The 13630-nt window shown below is 39.7% G+C and overlaps 1 protein-coding gene and 1 long non-coding RNA gene across 3 annotated transcripts in view; both read right to left on the bottom strand.

The window, feature by feature from the left end:
- Window positions 1-13630, bottom strand: part of PDE3A (phosphodiesterase 3A) — a 266042-nt gene that overhangs the window by 210354 nt on the left and 42058 nt on the right. The gene's annotated exons all lie outside the window — the stretch shown is intronic.
- LOC308191029 overlaps window positions 1-13630 on the bottom strand; it is an 84817-nt gene that overhangs the window by 36920 nt on the left and 34267 nt on the right. The window contains exon 3 of the long non-coding RNA XR_013947656.1: window positions 1-13630. This exon is cut by the window's left edge and continues 25366 nt beyond it; it is cut by the window's right edge and continues 12155 nt beyond it. This is a non-coding gene — a long non-coding RNA (uncharacterized lncRNA).

The raw sequence follows: 13630 nt of genomic DNA, 5'->3' as shown, positions 1-13630 counted from the left end.
CAACCAGAAAAACAGGACTGTTTTCAAACACAACAAACCAGAGGAGATCTGTAACAGGACAAGTTAATTCCTCCACAGGTAATGAAAACCTTACACCAAGGATGAACCTGACTCTGAAGAGTGCTGGCTGAATTCCATTTCTGTCTTTCAGATGAGTACCTAATGTACCTTGATTTCATTCAAGTTTAGTGAAAGCATCACAGAGGAACAAGACGTGCATGCTGGAAAGGCACCAAATGGTGACATGTTTGTACTGCTTTCTGGCTAGAACAATACAGCATTAATCAAAAGTTAAACATTTACTCAAAACAAGGCTTCTGAACACTTTCTGTTGCAGTGTAAATTGCTGTAATACAGCATGAAGTTCCTTGCAGAGGAGCACACACAATGGGAAAGGTAAAACAATCCTACTAACTTGACCCAACTTTTTGTGTGTGTGTGCGTGTGTGTGTGTGTGTGCGCGCGCGCGCCTGGGGAAAGAGTGGGATGGGATTATTCCATGTTTGTCTTTAAGTAGATAATAAATTATGACAACACCTTTTCCACTTTGATTTCACCTTGATCTAACTTAGGTAAGGAGGAAAATAAAGAACAAAGACGGTCATACAACAAAGAAAGTAATTGACTTAGACTTTGTTAACCCTGTGACCTTGTTCCAGTTTCAGCTTTTAGGTCTAGATGCCTAAGCAGAAAGGAAAAGCCAGAAAAACAAAACAAAACAAACAAACAAACAAAAACCCTGCAATCAAAACAATCACCTGAAGAGCATTTATCAGTAAATTTTTCAAGCAAATTGTCTTGCTTCTGGATGATAAGGTATTTGCTGTAGGTCAGCATACTTGACCACCAAGAATTTAAGGTCCTAGTATAAAAAACCCCTCACTCTTACTTCCCAGTTCAGAAGGGCAATGGCCAGTAAAGAGTGCTCACCAGGCTGCTCTGCCATACCAAACCTTACCAGCCCTTTTTCCCACATGCAGAAGTGTAAGACTGGTATTGCTCTAACACTGTTGCCAGTTGAGCGATGCTGATTTTTGAGAGTGCTATTGTGAGCACTCAGGGAGTTTATTCTTAGCTTTACTTGAGCTAATTCTTGAGACACATATGCTCCCAGCCTCCAGAGGCAAGAGGGTGGCCTGAAATCTCTGAAGAAAAAAAAAGGCACTAGTTTGTGTACTCCTAACCACTACCACTCCAATGTTTATGTATACTATGCATGGACTAGTCATCTTAGACTTTTCTAGTGAGGAAGAAGACATGAAAGCCTACTCTGGCCACCAAAGTGGTACAACCTGGCAGTGGGACAATTGTAACTGAGATGAGTGTACAGCTGAAGTTTCCTCCAAACATTCTGGCTGTCCTGCCCTACTGCCAATGATGTTTCTGCTTTCGAGCTGTCACCTGATGAATATCAGCATGAATTTGCCCATCCACAGAGTTCCACCAGCACAGAAATGCATTTAGACAGGTGCCGTGGAGGCATTTACATAATTACCGAACGTGCAAGGTCACAACGTGCTGTACTAAATCCTTCATGTATTGTAAACATGCAATTTCTGCAGGACAAAAGCACAGGCAGCATTGTTTTACTCGCCTATTACACTGACCTCATCAAGACCATCTTTACGAGAACAGAATATGTGAGTACAGAGGAAAGTAATGTAAATTTCATCTTTTCCTCCCCCTCTCACGGCATAAACAGAGGCTTGGTGGCAGCCCTGCTTTTCATTACATTATCTGTGGCAGTTTGGGTCAGTTTCTGTCACAATCACCCACTTTCAGAAATTTTTGGAAAAAAAAAAAGACAGACACATCCCCCTTTCCTGTACATGCTGGGATGCCACACGTTCTCTGCCCTTCAGCAAGCCAGCCCTCCTCTCAGGCCATCGGCTCTCCATCCCTCAGCCTTCTCACAGCAAGCACCGTGGTTTCATTTACACAGTGCTCATGTTTCTGCCATCTGCCCACCATATTGGTGGTAAAGTTTGAAAAAGCACAGAACAAAGCAGAGCTTGTCTCTCTCCAACAGCCAATATGAAGCCTGTACTGGCACCCAGCAGGCAGTCTCTACATCAACAACTAGTCAGCAGTCTGTGAAAGCTAAAAATGGCAAAAGATCATCTAGTTTCTAAGAAAGAATTTAAACAGAGACTATATGAAGAGCTGGAAAAGAGCCTGTTAAATAAATAAATAAAATAAAATAAAAAAGAAAGAAAAAGAAAAAAGTCCCCACTTCAACTATATCTGCAATAGAAGTAAGGCAGAACAAAAAAGTCAAAATGAAATGTAGGAACCAAAGATTTATTCATTCCACTTCTGTGAAGCTCCTTGAATTGCACCTACTCTAGAAGCCTGTCCTAATTCCAGGTATTGACTGTCTGTGCTGACACCACCTCTGGAAGATGGCAAGTTTACTGATGCTCCTATTTTGGGGTTGGGTGCTGCATATATAGCTATCTGAACATCCACCAACCCTGATGTTCAGATGGCAGCTCCCAGTTCAGGACCATGCCTCCACAGCTGCTGGAACAGTGGGTTTGCTCAGCCTGCCATGGTTTGCTCAGCCTGGCACAGCCATCCAAGAGTCCAGGTTTTCAGCATTTTAATAAATGCACTCTCTGATTGACTCTTCCCTCTTGACTGGTGTAGTTGCATCACAGACCTGCTAATGGCATCACAGTGGAAGTTTTGTCACAGTCCTACTTTCCTGTTACATCAGGCAGAAACTAAAAAAAAGCTACTGGGAATAAACCACAATTACAAAAGCAAATGCATTTACGTGAAATGAGTGAACACAGGCAAAAGCTATGTAAGAACAGGGAACAGAACTTCAAAATGTTCAAGAGCTTTTCCAGAGATGAAAGTATTTGCCTGGGAGGGACGCCCACAAATAACTATTATCTCCAGTTCATTTTGACACTGGACAAGAAACTAGATCTGGAGACAGTGGTTTCAGTCAGCAAAGTCAATTGCTTCATGCTAAAAGTACATACTGCCACGATAATAGGTGATGTCTATGACACTAATGTGAAAAGAATTTCTGAACAGACCAGAAGGAAATTTCTAAAACTAGACCTTATGTCAATGAGAAAAAAATATCACAGCGTGCTCAGTCACCCCCCTCAGCCTGGAGTTTACCTTCTTTTTCCAGTGAGGAGGGCCATAAAACATAAAAAAGAAAAACAACCAACAACAAGAAATTAGACCCCAAGAGAGAACTGAGCATTTCTGAATAGGTGCTAACAATCTGGAGATGAGCCCCTGTTGGATGTTTAGTACACAGCTGCTGGAATAAAAATCACTTGTGACCCAAACCAACCAGAATATATGCATTGATCTTGATATCTCAAGGGGACACACAGTCTACTGCATTACACAGCTCCTTTATCAGTTATCAAGGATTGAGAAAGGAGGTCTGACTGAAGACTGCAAAGACTTAATATTTTTATTTTAAAAAAAAAAAGCGAATAAGAAGTATTAAAAGGATCAATAAATAGGAGAACTGAAATGAGTCTTGTAATTTTCAGATTAAAATAAATTAACATGGTCTGAAAATTAAAAACATCCCAGATTAAAACTCAGTCAGCCACACCATTAGCAAATTCCTCCCAGACCAAGTGGTCTGAGGAATTTATACATTTGGCATCGTATAAAATGCACTATTCCTGGCAGGACTTCGAAACAGGGGAAGTGAAAGGGCCAGCAAGACAGGCAAAGCAACAGAGCCAGCCTCAAAGAAATGGGGGGAAGGAGCCATAGGACTGCCTTGCCAGGTTTTAATCACAGGCTGGCTGTTGTTTTTCACCACTAAGACCAATCTAAAGCACGTTACGCTTTAAGACAGTATTCACCTCTCCAAGTCAGCCCGCCCTCTGCTCTCTGGTTCTTCTCTCCTACATCAATAGCTAATGAGCTTTCAGTTATTTTTATTGTATTCATTAAGGACCCCACGACACAATCATGAGGAGTACAGGTGCTAATAAACTACCTGCATCATGCAGTACTCTACTGCACTCACTGGCTGCAATTTGCATTTCAGTCATCTGCTGTTGTGCTAACTGGGTCAACAGCCAGTTATGATTTCTGAGCATTGCTGCAACCTATTTGCTGGTGTATTTTATTTCCCAAAGCCAGAGCATCGAAGAAGGTTAACAAGATGCGCTAATCAGCTTGCCCTCAGATTCACCTGCAGCTCCTATACACGTTGCAATTTGTGGGAAATAGACAGCAAGTTTAGTCATGTAGTATTTTCAGGTGAAAACATATAGACTTTCTTTGTTCATTTAATTAAAAAGTACAAAAGCCACAAGTAGGCAGAGAGGTACGTTTTAAGATGTCTAACATGGAACAATTCTGAACTACAAAATACTAAATCTTTTCCTTTTTCCATGCTAGACCAGCATTTCTGTGAAGAAGAAAAAAAAAAAAAGACAAAAGCAATAAAAAATTCCTTTCCCACAAGGAAAAGAAGTCATGTATAAAATTACCTTCCACAGACTAAGCAGTTGGTCCACTTCAGGGGGATGAAACGACTTGGGAGGTGTCTGTCACACACACTAGCAAAATGTTTCAAGGCAAAGAGAAACCACAGGGAACACAGAAAAAAAAAAAATTCCAAATTACCAAGAGGGACTGGACGGGAGGACTCTTGCAAATTACTTTTTTTTTTTTTTTCCCCAGGACCACAGCATCAACATAGGAGCAACAAAACATTTCTTGGTATGGTTTGATTTTTTGATATTCTAAGCAGTCATTGCAAATGTACTGCTCCTCCCAGTTTAAAGGAAGAACTCCTAAATATTAGAAAAGTAGACAACTCACAACCAAGTATACAAATAGGTCCTTTACTGAATTCCTGAGTCAAAGGAAAAGAAAGACCATGAAGTTACTCGCATCTGTTCAAACAATCTACATGGATACTAGATGGATCAACTACATCACACAATTCTCTTAATTCAGGTTACTAACATAGATCAATCTCCCAGCAAACCAAGTGCTTAAGGCAGCCTTCATGAGTGGGTTAGACATTGATCTGTGCCTCTGTAGCTGAAGGGCATTAAACCTGCCACTCGTCAGGGACTAGACAAGTGAGAAGTGGAAAGCGTAGCAATCATTCATTCCAGCAAAAGAGGGGGAAATGCTACACTGTGCTTGAAAACAGGTTTGTTCTGCTACTCTGCAATTAAACAAATTATTGCCTATGATAACAGGCCTAAAGACTATTTCTTATTGAAATAGCATGCTATGCCTAAGGTGCTTGCATCTATTCCAAAGCATGTTCAAGAGAGCTGGGCCATCTCATGGCAGTCCAAACACTCTGGGCGAGCAAGTTTCAAACTGGGAGTCTGGGCTGCAGAGCAGCTTGTGGCAGACCTGGGCACTCGGAAGGAGGGAGAAGAGCTGGGGGTTATGATCTGAATGGAAATTCAGCTCCAGAAGTGTGCCTACAGGTAATGTTCTCAGAAGGTATTTTGGAATCAGTCCTCCAGATGCTCATGACATATACAAAAAATAAACAAACAAACACCAGGAAGACACAAAAGAAACAAAATACCTGCAACAGAAAACAAACAAGGGAACCAGTGGTGCTGAAGCAAGAAACAGTTCTCTTTCTGCATCCCACCCATATTATCTTCTCCAGACCCTTTGGCATAACTGGTATCACATCCCACACCCCACCCCAAATCCCCAGAAGATCTTAAGAACAAGCTTAGTTTGCAGAAGACAAAACAGTTGTAGAGAGAAAAGACACTTCACGCTTAGAGGCTTGGGAATCTTTGCACTTTTCTATTACAAAATAGAAGGAAAGGCAAATACAACGTTATAAATCAAAGATGCAACCCTGACGTAAAAGCAAAGAAAGACCAAGAAGAAAGAAAGGGAATGATAACAAGCAGAGGAAGAATTTCTCCAAACTTCACATATCCTAATATTGCACACTGCCTTTGCACCCCCTTAACTGATTTTTTGTCCATCTGAATAAACATGCGTAATGGGAACTCAGCTCGTGACCTTGCTCCCATTACCGTATCTTGCATTTAATTTGAATTGTAATCTCATGGAAGTCTAGACATTTAACCCATTTGGGTGGGGTGACTTCAATTACAAGCTTTGTGTTTTTTCCTAAAGCTCCAGCTGCTGGAATCATAAGACTCCATGAGAATCTAAGAGACTCAGTTCAGAATTTTTGTTTTGTTTATTTTAAAAGATATCTCAAGTTCTCATGCTTATGGGGAAAAAATAAACATTTTTTAAAGCTTGAAAACGTAATTTGCAAGTCCCTAAAAGGCTCAGAAACCAGAAGAGGAGGAAAAAAACCTTTCAAATAAAATAAAAAAAAGTCTAATGATCCTTTTAAAACAGTCTCCTAACTGTTAACTATTTGTTGGGGATAGGGTAGTGGTGTGTTTTGTTGTTGTTGTTTTCTTTTTTTTCCTTTTCCCTTCTCTCGAGTGTTTTATCTCCAACAGCAATTTTTCTGCTGAATCAAACTAATCCTGATGAAAGTGATAGTTTATAGGGTGATTCTTTCCATAGCTTTACTGAAGGTGACCATCCATTTGGTGAGTTCAAAATCATTTCTATTCTGTGCATATCAGGAGATGCAAAGGTATTTCAGGGGTTAATTCAGATCACAGTACAGGAGGCGAAGGGGAGAGACATACGAACCTGTTATTACAAGACTTTTTAGATAAAATATATATATATATATATATATAAAAGTACAATGTCTGTGTAACCTCAGAACAAAGGAACCAGGCCAAAGCCAATCACAAATTTGTATCTATCATGTAATCAGTGCCAACCATAAACAAATGCCTGAGCAGCCACAGAATTAAGCTACTTCACTCTTCCTGGGCATCTCCATGGAAACTCACTAGAATGCCTTACCTGCAATGGTATCATCATTAATTTCAAGAAAAACAAACAAACAAAAATACCAGACGTTGCTTTAAAAGTTGCTCTATTACTTTTTAATGGAGATTTCAGATTATTTCTTGACCACGTTTTAAGTCTCATCGCCTAGTTCACAGGGTTTATTTGGCTTGAAAGAACACTTTAGAACTACAATAGCAGCTTGATGATGTAATGTGTTTTACTCGCTAGCATAAGATGACAATACACATACTGTAACGTACAGCATGCTTGCAAGACAACCTCTAGTAGCCCCTCAACCAGAATAGTAAAATACACCTAATTTTCTTCCTGATTGTTATAAAAGAATTGACATACACTTAGTCCAGCTCTAGCATGCTTACTGTTTTCTTTTTCTCAATGAAAACATTTTTTCTAAACAGTTTCCATCTTCAGGAGTCTCAAGTTGCAGAATTTAAGTCCAATAAGCAACACAAGCCAACCTGGTAATAAATATGAGAGAGACAGAGGACAAGAGCAGAAGAAAGCACGTGTGTGTGTGTGCATTATTATATTAGGCTATACATAAGCACAATTTGGCCAAATTAATTATCAGTTAAACTCCCATTACTGAAACAGAGATTACATACAGTTAATTGAAAATACCTTTTAATGATGCTTGCTGAGTAAAATACACTACAGTTACATAATGGCAATGGAAACATTTACCAAAATCCACATAGATGATTGTGGTAGCTAAATAGGTTAAATGTTAGAATAGAGAGTAGATTAGTGTACTGCTCTCTCACCGTTATGCTGCAACCTCTGGAAATCTAATTGGTTAAAGTGGATTGACCCAGTTCCCAGAGCTGCCTCAAAAAAGATCTAACCATATTCACATGTGCTGTTAGGATTCCTCTCCTTCTCTGGGGCATCAAATGCTATTGACCACAGCTGGAAAGGTGATACAGAATGGGATGGAGCCCCTGCTTCTAATAGCAAAAACTCTTATGAAAAGTTATTTAAAAAGATCTTCTCCATTTCACCTTCAAGAATGCTTAACAATTTTCCCAGAAAACTATCAGCGTAGCTCTTAACCTGAATGCTAAAACCAGTGATTAAGCCCAACCTTTTCTATGCAGATTGCAATACTACAGCATAATGCAAGAACCACTGTATACAGAAAAGAAGTACCTACTCTTGAAGCATTGTCTTTATTTCTTTTTAATTATTTTAAATATGTCTAAGAATTAATGAGCAACTGCTTTCATCTTCAGGGTAGTGACTTTTCAGACCAATGAAGGAAGGAAGGAACTGTTTCATTTTACATTCTCTTGTATCAGAACATTTACTAAACAGCTTTTATGTAGACCTTGTCACGGTGATTAATTTCATTGCATCCAAGCCCCTCATGCTGCCCCAGTAGGTATTCCAACTGCAAATGAGTCATGAAACTCCTGAATGCAGGGTTGCATAGGGAAGGATGAATTATCCACCAAAGGAGTTTCAGATAATTAAAAAAAAAAAAAAAGTATGCCACCATTACTTGGGGGAACTGGGGAGATCATGAATAAATAATGTAGAAGTAAACAACGTCCTTGCTGTGTTGAGCGCAGCTGTTCTACAGCATTTATAAAGTTACTAGTTACACAGTTAGGGCCATTTCCCCAAGGAAAGAAAGGCACTATATTGCACAACAGGAAATACGCATTGACTTCTTAGTAGGAGGGAGGAAGATCAGCAATCTACAACATCTCTAAGGAAACAAATAACCTGATGCTGTCACAGGGTTTGCACAAAGATGATTACACAGGAGTTAGGATTCTTACAATGTCAACGTTTAACTTACAGTGTGAGACATCTACTTATGCACAACACATTTTACCTCTTTGCAGCAGTTATGTAGATTAGAGAACAAACTATTATAAATGGTAGACACTGAGTAAATCATTGTCCTTGCTCAATTCTAGAAAAGAGAACAGGCTGTTCTGCTTTGCCCTGGACTTCTCGTTCTTTTTCAGAACATACGTTGACTCCACATATGTGTAATCTGTTGACCCATCCATTCCTGCACAGGAACATGAAGACAGGAAGTTAAGTAACAATTATGCTAGCATTAAAAGATGTTCAACAGAACAAATGTGTAGGAAATGGATGAGGTACAGCATACTGATGGAGCTGAGCCATAACATGGCCATAGGGTTGTTCAGTTTAAACTACATTAAGTCAGAGAGCAGAATTTTCCATTGAACTCAATCCATAGGCAGTGAAGCTCTCTCCTTTCTCGGGGCAACAGTAAGCAAGCAAAAGAGCAGCAAATTAAGTGGGAAGTCATCTTTTCTCGCAAGCATGACAGCACAAGTTATTGGAACCCATTTTTCATCTCTGAAGATGGATGTACACACACACGTAGCTAAAAGCATAATCTTTTAACACCCAAAAGTACATCTTCTCAACTTGATGCAGTGTTACACAGAACTAGTTCAAATAGCTAAAACAATAGAGCTGACTTTTGAACCAGGATTCATCAGCTCAGTCAGAGAGGTCGTATTGCTTCTGGTATAGAAAGCAGCTTAGATAGCTGCTTACAAAACTTATACAGTGCCAAAGAAATATATATCTACACACCAAGACATGGATACATCTTACTCCTTTGTTTAGTACCTTCAGATTTGTTCATCCAAGTCATCTCATCTGTTGCAAGACCAGGTTTTCTGCCTAATGTTTATGGTTGATGATCATGGTGTGACAACTTCATTCTGAAAATGAAAAACCCATGCTTTCCAGTTCAAGAAAGCAAACCATTAGTCAGAGCAATCTCCTGGCGGTAAGAAACCGCTGATTGAGTTTTTACTCCACCCAATTCAAAGGTCAGAGAGTAGTTTTCCATCCCACATCACTGCACCACACAGACCAGGAAGCTGAACCAAGTCTTCCATATCTCAAGCCAGTCCCTTAACTGCCTACCACACTTCATATGTCTGCAAAACCATGTACACACACATTCTCTCTAGATTTCTTCAGAACTCTCTCTTTCAAACATAATCCCCACCCCAACCTCCCCTCAAAAAAAAAAAAATCAAAACTGATGAGTCTTGCAAAAGACTTTGGCTCCAAAAAGAAAAAACATTTTAACAAAATTTCAAATCCAAGTTTTCTGAGTAACGTTAGTATCATCAGCAATTGCCAAGATAACAAAACCAAAGTGCACTGGCAGAGTAAACCTAATAATACAAGACCATGAGCTAATTAGGATGGGAAACAGACTTCTGTGGTATTAAGTTTATATTGCTCAATGCTTGTGAAGTTTCAGGTGGTGTTAAAGAGATCTGTATCCTGTGCTGTTATGCTGGCATGCATCTAGAGCAACTGCTATGCACACAGTAATGTTGCTTTAATATTGGGGTGGGGGCAAAGACAAGTAAATCAACATTAGAAATAAATTTTAACATAATCTATTCTTTAAAATGTCAAGAGAAAATCACATCAAAAACGCATTTTGTTTAGAAAGCTATTTTACTCCCATTGACTGGGGGGAGAGAAGGGAAGAAAAGAATCAGAAAACACATTCCTACTCCTTTGCCTTCTTGAATGAATCCATTATGAGGCTGAAAAGGAGATTTAATTAAATCAGTTCCACTTACCAACCAAACCCTACCTATTTCTTTGCCAGAGACACCATTCCTTCTCGTTCCCAAGAGGGTGTTGGGAGGAGGGAGAGAAGAGGAGCAAAACTGGATTTTAAGAGCATGAAAGCAGAGGGTGCTTTTACTTTGTTATGTGATTTAAAAAAAAAAAAAAAAAAGGAAAAAAAAAGGCAAAAGAAAAAAAAGCGAAGAACTAGTGATATCAAGCCATTTAGTGCCAAGGCACCACTGCTACAACTCTTCTCATGAGGATGCAGAATACCACATGCAGAACTCTTAGATACTAAAAATAAATAAATATTCAAAAAGGGCTTCTGCTGAATTGTACTTTCACAGCACAAGCTGGACTAGTTCCAAGAAGAACCATGAAACTGAGGCTTTCTGTATATTGCAGCCACTAAAATATGCAGTATGTTAAATGACTGCAAGGAAACCCTGTGCTGTGGTAACCCATGCTAAGCCTCATAACCAGCTCTTTCTCCTCAACTGTTGTACGAGGGGAGAAAAATTATTACCCACTGAAAATTAAGAATCGACTTCTTTAAACAGATGAGTCAGCAGCTGCAAACTTCAGCAAAGTTAATTCTCCAAGCGGTTGACATCACCACACACATAAAGAGACCACCTAGGAATTACTGCAAGTATTTTACAGTTCTGAAAAACATGGGATAAAGCAGAACAATCTCTGTTATGCTATGTAGGTGTTGTTTTACCATCCAACTGCCATTACCCCTGGTAACACAGCCTCTGGTTACCCCGGGTACTCTGAATGCTATGGATTTTGTCACTTCAGTGTTTCCACACAGCATCAGTTCACACCTCGTAGCTTTTAATGATGTGCCTGGCCTTGCTCCTGTATCCTTAGCAGAGAACATGGGTCCTCACACTGTCCAGTACCCTGCAGTAGTGGCTGAAAGCAGAGAATTTGCTTCTGCAGAGGCAATTCCCCCTGCGCACATCACTACTGCAGCCCAGCCGACCACCGCTGCTCAGAGGCATGCCGTTGGCAGCAGCCTTTACAGACTGCTTGGAGGTGGCTCATGTGTCACCAGCAGTCAGAAGCCAGGGAATATTCAAGGTCGAATTACACGGTCCTCAGCTCATGCCCAGGAGGGGCAGTATAGCACAGGACCACTGGGGTGGCCCAGAGCAGCACCAGACCATTATGCAATCCCATACCTCATGGCTGAGCCCCAAGTTTCACTTCTGCAGCAGGAGAGGGAAACCCAAGGTCACCCGTCTCTGAACCTCTGTGGGCTGCCTAAGCTTCACAAAGCTCAACAGTTGCCCAGTGTTGTCATAAATCATGCTGCCGTCTCTGCTGTGACATTACAATGTAAGTTCACATTCACTACTGGACACATACCACACTGCAGCAGGATGCCAATTCTCACGAACAAAAGATCCAGCTAGTTAAACAGAAAAAATAGATCTCAGCTACTAATAGGAGAGAAATAAATTTTCGGTCTAAATAGTTGCAAATTTTTGTTTTGTTTTGTTTTTGTTTTAAGGTTGGAATAATTCAGACCTTAAAGACTCCTTTTATGCCAGACACAGAAAGTTAAATCCACAACCACACTCAATTTAGCCATTTGGCTTACTAAAAAGACTGCATTCTTCAGTCAACATAAATGTCAGTATAGAAGAAAATCTCACCATGGCAATGGCTACAGCTTTGACAAGTTCCTTTGACATTAAAAACTTCATACCACATTACAGACACAAAAAGCAACGTTTAGAATACAGACAACAAAATAGATAAATTCGTAAAAGATCTCAGCAAACCACTTTTTTCTTCAATTTCTCTAAACAAAGACGAGAAAAAGTAGATGAAGGAGTTGCTCACTATCTGTTTTGTAGATTAAGGTGACACTGACAAATGAACCATCAATTTGCCAAAAATTCTAAGAATTAACTTTGTAAAGGGAAAAAGATTCCAAATGTATTACAGCTTGCCTCTGACTTTATAATGCAAAGCACTATGCTTACTCATGAAAATCAGAAAGCGAATCTGACTTGAAAACAGATCATTTTACATTTTACTGTAAGTGTTAAACAGGAGAAGGGCTTTTTTTTTTTTGTGTGTGTGCTCTAAAGAACAGATTTTTTCCCACCTTCCTTCCATCAAACTGACTGTCTGCCTTTTGATACGTGTCTTTTACAGCATATTAATCTCTTTCATAAAAAGCATTCAGTATCTCTCCGGTAATTTTGTAGCCAGTTACATTTGAAGTGCCTGTGCAACATATGCATTACCTGTCTGAGATAAAAGCTCATCCCTTTTCAAATAAAGCACAAATGAGAGTTTAACTACTTAGCTATGAAGAATGAAAGAAATCATCAGAAAATTCAGCATATGTGATTACACATTCTTAAAGTTGTAAAACAATTTCAAGTCCTATGGTGTTTTAGGCTAGTAGTGATCCTCACATTGACACGGGAATCTGCAAACAGAATAAAAATCAACAAGAGGATGACTACTCAGCTACACTGGCAGCATTATGTAGAAAGACCTACACTGTATTTACCCATAAGTCATGTTAATGGATGCTTCTACTTTGCTATTCCTTTCCAATTTCAAAAAAAAAAAAAAATGAGCTTTTGCAAGATATCCACTAAACTGATGTGGCCAAAATTAAGAGCATCTGTTTCAGTCTGTACTAATATATAAATCCCTTGTCATCTCTTCCTGATGCACTTTTGCATACTGTCCTCCCAGGGGATTAAAAAGGGCAATGAAACATGAAGTTACCTAATGTAGCTTGGAATAGAGAGCCTCTGTTCAAATTCAAGAACCAGGGAGTGTTTTTAAAATGTTGCAGGCTCCCCTGACAGCTCATTGGGGAAATAGAGAGATTCGCACTGAATGTCGGTGTCACTTCCAAGCTGTCACACAGCATACCACGGAGATAAACATTGCACATGTGAAATAATTGTCAGTTACTTGAGGCTGTCAAACATATCAATGGAACATTGTCGTCTTAGCGGCAGACAAGCAAAATAACTGTGTTTATGCAAGTCTACATTCATCCAAAACACACCTCATGAAATCCCAGGCTCTCAAGAGGGGGGTGGAGGAAGGACAGATAGAAAGCCCCCTTCATTTGTCCTTACGACATGCTGAAAGT

Source organism: Anser brachyrhynchus, assembly GCF_964034855.1.
Source record: "Anser brachyrhynchus genome assembly, chromosome: 1".
NCBI classification, from domain to species: Eukaryota; Metazoa; Chordata; class Aves; order Anseriformes; family Anatidae; genus Anser; species Anser brachyrhynchus.
The sequence above is the reverse complement of the archived record's forward strand: the minus strand, read 5'-3'. Positions and strand labels throughout refer to the sequence as shown.